The sequence below is a fragment of the Oratosquilla oratoria genome, chromosome 29, assembly GCF_046742065.1.
Source record: "Oratosquilla oratoria isolate Oo_2021 chromosome 29, ASM4674206v1, whole genome shotgun sequence".
Classification (NCBI taxonomy): domain Eukaryota; kingdom Metazoa; phylum Arthropoda; class Malacostraca; order Stomatopoda; family Squillidae; genus Oratosquilla; species Oratosquilla oratoria.
The window spans coordinates 50,531,798-50,536,797 of record NC_134805.1 but is presented as its reverse complement, the minus strand read 5'-3'; the positions used below and the strand labels follow the sequence as shown (position 1 = coordinate 50,536,797).

Here is a 5,000-nt window from a genome sequence, read left to right as displayed (position 1 = left end):
GTGCGATGTAACATGTCAAAGAAAAATCTTTCCATTTTTTATGCAGAACCACAAAGATTTATCGGCGATTTGTGACCATGGATGAGACTTGGGTTTATCACTTCCAGCCTTAGTCGAATGAATAATCAAACCAATGAAAGCATCATGGATATCCAGCTCCAAAGAAGGCCAAGTCAGTGGTGTCTGCAGGGAAGGTGATGGCTTTCATTTTTTTGGATTCTGATGGTGTGCTATTAGTGGATTATCTGACAAAGGGTCAATCCATTACTGTACCATACTATGCCAATTTAATAAGACACATGCGAAAAAAAAGAATAATTAAAAAAAAAAGGACGTGGAAAGCAGTCATTAGTGGCGCTTTTTCATCAGGACAATGCGCCAGCACACAAATCCACCGGGGCTTTTGCTCCCATACATGATTACGGCTTCCAGCTAGTTGAACATCAGTTCTATTCACCTGCATTTGGCTCCCACAGACTACTATTTTCCAAGATGAAAAAATAGGTTAGCAGTCAATATTTCGCCACGGATAATGACGTCACATTTGGAGGACCAAGACTCAAGCTTCTACAAAGAGACGATCCGTAAACTCCACAACCATTGAAATAAGTATGTAAAGGGATTACGTTGAAAAATAAATGTATCAATTTATCATGAAATAAATGTTTGTACTTTAAGCCACGAATTTCTCAATCACCCCTCTTGTATATACATATATATATATATATATACTTATATAATATATATATATATATATATATAATTTACATATATATATTCATATATATACATACATGTATATATATACATATATATGTATATATATAAATATGTATATATATATACATATATATGTATATATATATAGATATGTATATATATATAGATATGTATATATATATATACATATATATATTCATATATATACATACGTATATACATATATATGTATATATATACATATGTATATATATATATATATATATATATATATATATATATATGTATTTATGTATTAACAATCACAATGCACTTTAATTCTAAGCCATCAAAGGCTGACATGCAGAAATTGAAATGTGGTACTGCCAAGGACTCGAGCCCTGCATCCTCATGACAAGTGCGGCAGTGACTTCCCAACTAGGCTATCAAGAGAGATATAAGTTCAGCGCAATTTTTTCTTATATATTTGTATCCTCAAGTTACACATACATGAAATTTTGCGTTCAACCCATCTCCACTATGATAGTACAATTGGAAGTATACAAACGCGGGAAATTATTTGTACAGCACTGAGTGGGTCCCAGTGATTAGAGATACATTTTAACAACCACAATGCACTTTAATTCTAAGCCATGAAAAGACGACATGCAGAAATTGAAATGTGGTACTGCATATCGGCCTTTGTTTTATAGTAGTTGCAAGCAAAAGATGGTTATCCGAGTACCTTGGATTATAACGTTTCAGAATATATATGGTTATAGGGGTCTATCTCCAAAAACCTAGGAGTTCGTGAATAATCCCTAACCTAACCATATCCCACCTAACTTTAACCGTTAACCCTAACCAAAATATTTTTCAAAATGAAATATAGTTACCTAAGTACCTGAAGTGAAGGGGTATCAGAATATATATGGTTTTGGGGGTCTATCTCCAAAACCTAGGAGTTCGTGAACAAACAAAAAAACAAACAGACAGATAGACAAATGAAAGATGATTATCCAAGTACCTAGGCTTATAAGGTTTCTGAATATATATGGTTATAGGGGTCTTTCTGTAAAAACCTAGGAGGAGTTCGTGAATAATCCCTAACCTAACCATATCCCACCTAACTTTAACCCTTAACCCTAACCAAAATATTTTTCTAAATGAAATATAGTTACCTAAGTACCTAAAGTGATAGGGTATCAGAATATATATGGTTATGGGGGTCTATCTCCAAAACCTAGGAGGAGTTCGTGAAAAAAATATATATATATACAGATAGACAAATGAAAGATGGTCATAGGGGTTTATCTGTAAAAACCTAGGAGGAGTTCGTGAATAATCCCTAATCTAACCATACCCCACCTAACTTTAACCCTTAACTCTAACCAAAATATTTTTTTAAAATGAAATATAGTTATCCAAATACCTGGAGTGATACGGCATCAGAATATATATGGTTACGTGGTGGTCTATCTCCAAAACCCTAGGAGTAGTTCGTGAGCAAACAAACAAATAAACAAACAGACAGACAAATGAAAGATAGTTATCCAAGTACCTTGGGTTATAAGGTTTCAGAATATATATGGTTATAGGGATCTATCTGCAAAACCTAGGAGTTCATGAATAATCCCTAACCTAACCAAACCACACCTAGCTTTAACTCTTAACCCTAACCAAGATATTTTTTTAAAATGAAATATAGTTATCCAAGTACCTAGAGTGATACGGTATCAGAATATATATAGTTATGGGGGGTCTATCTCCAAAACCCTAGGAGTAGTTCGTGAACAAACAAACAGACAGACAAATGAAAGATAGTTATCCAAGTACCTTGGGTTATAAAGTTTCAGAATATATATGGTTATAGGGGTTGATCTGTAAAAACCTAGGAGGTGTTTGTCAATAATCCCTACCCTAACCATACCCCACCAAACTTTAGCCCTTAACCTTACCAAAATATTTTTCTAAAATGAAATATAGTTATCCAAGTACCTGGAATAATAGGTGTGTGTGTGTGTGCGTGTATGTGTGTGTGTGTGTGTGTGTGTGTGTGTGTGTGTGTGTGTGTGTGTGTGTGTGTGTGTGTGTGTGTGTGTGTGTGTGTGTGTGTGTGTGTGTGTGTGTGTGTGTGTGTGTGTGTGTGTGTGTGTGTGTGTGTGTGTGTGTGTGTGTGTGTGTGTGTGTGTGTGTGTGTGTGTGTGTGTGTGTGTGTGTGTGTGTGTGTGTGTGTGTGTGTGTGTGTGTGTGTGTGTGTGTGTGTGTGTGTGTGTGTGTGTGTGTGTGTGTGTGTGTGTGTGTGTGTGTGTGTGTGTGTGTGTGTGTGTGTGTGTGTGTGTGTGTGTGTGTGTGTGTGTGTGTGTGTGTGTGTGTGTGTGTGTGTGTGTGTGTGTGTGTGTGTGTGTGTGTGTGTGTGTGTGTGTGTGTGTGTGTGTGTGTGTGTGTGTGTGTGTGTGTGTGTGTGTGTGTGTGTGTGTGTGTGTGTGTGTGTGTGTGTGTGTGTGTGTGTGTGTGTGTGTGTGTGTGTGTACTTGTGTGTGTGTGTGTTTGTTTGTGTGTGTGTGTGTGTGTGTGTGTGTGTGTGTGTGTGTGTGTGTGTGTGTGTGTGTGTGTGTGTGTGTGTGTGTGTGTGTGTGTGTGTGTGTGTTGTGTGTGTGTGTGTGTGTGTGTGTGTGTGTGTGTGTGTGTGTGTGTGTGTGTGTGTGTGTTTGTGTGTTGTGTGTGGTGTGTGTGTGTGTGTGTGTGTGTGTGTGTGTGTGTGTGTGTGTGTGTGTGTGTGTGTGTGTGTGTGTGTGTGTGTGTGTGTGTGTGTGTGTGTGTGTGTGTGTGTGTATTCCTAGGTATATACATATATATGATATGCAATTATGAATATAATCTATATTTTCTCATTTTTTCTAAATCACTGAATCCTAATTATTCATTCTTTCTTATGTGTGAGTCTGTAGAAAACTTTTTTTTTTTTGTATGGTGTAGTCTTTTCTTCCACGCATGTTGCATGCAGATCAATAATTCTAATTTCTTCTTCACTAATATCAAGATTACTCGTGCAACTTTATCCCCCCCTTCCCCAGAGGTAATTTGTGTTTAAAATGAATCGAAGCGAAAGTACCTTCCTTTTAATTTCAATGCACCAATTTCATTTACGAGTGTGTCTATCGGTTTGGAATTCATTGCCATAGAACGTGAATTAGACGGCGAGAAGCCTGGAATCTAGTGGACAAAATTATACACTGCAATCTAAAAGTAAAATGGGTAGTCGTTCCTTCCAGGAAGTGTTGTGCAATGATGTAAAATATATGAACTCCTTTTTCAACTCCACATACATAATTGATTTATGTCCCAGGCATTCATCCTTATCAGGTTTTTCGGATTTTTGTAGACCGATGATTCCAAGAAGGAGTTGGGTGTTCGTCCCTCAGCGACAAGACTATCCTGGTCGGTGGAATTCGTTTTAGGTCAAATAAGAATATTTTTCTTTGCATTAGTACCCATTCCCTTCCTTACCTGGTGCCACTTTTCCTTCGAGTCTGGATGTTACCAGGCAATTTTTGTTTATCATCGTGATTTGCTTACCTCCCATGAATACTTCAGTCATAAACATGTTTTGGATAGAATATGGGTGGAGCCACGTTCTCAGATTATTATTAGAATATTGAAACGCCTAAATTATCTGGCGATGATCACTAGATCATTCAATTTGTCTTGACGAAGACTCATCAGATATAGAAGAGGTAGTCTTAACTACTGGAAATTGTTTTTTTTTTTTTAACATTCAAGCCTGCATATATATATATATATATATATATATATATATATATATGTATATGTGTATATATATACATATATACAGTATATGTATACTTGTATATATATATACATACATATATGTATATGTATATACACACATATATACTGTATATATATATATATATATATATATATATATATATATATATATATATATATATATATGACAACAATCGCCATTAACGGGATATGTCAATCAAATAATTCCAACAGTCGTCCTCGGACTCGAACCAGGACCTTGCGGAATGCAAAGCCGAAGCTCTACCGACTGAGCTACTAAGACTTAAAATTCTCTAACTTGGAATTTTAGCTAACTCCCGAAGAACTAAGTCGACTGCTAAGTGCCATCCTAACTTGGATTTACGGAGAACTAAGCCCACTCATAGCTTGTGGTTAAGCTTGTACGAATCCTTGATGAACTTTCGTCGTTGTATTACCTGAATAGAATCGCCGTTGACGGCGTATGTAAAATAATTTCGACAGTAGTC

The 5,000-nt window shown here is 36.2% G+C and overlaps 1 protein-coding gene across 3 annotated transcripts in view; it reads left to right on the top strand.

Moving 5' to 3' along the window:
* Window positions 1-5,000, top strand: part of LOC143040765 (histone-lysine N-methyltransferase SETMAR-like) — a 414,260-nt gene that overhangs the window by 200,753 nt on the left and 208,507 nt on the right. The window contains exon 3 of one of the 3 annotated variants that reach the window (XM_076212179.1): window positions 1-658. This exon is cut by the window's left edge and continues 424 nt beyond it. The exons of the other annotated variants lie outside the window; for them this stretch is intronic. The gene's annotated coding sequence lies outside the window, so the exon portion shown is untranslated. Of the gene's footprint in view, window positions 659-5,000 lie in introns of those variants that run through there. 3 annotated transcript variants of the gene reach the window in all.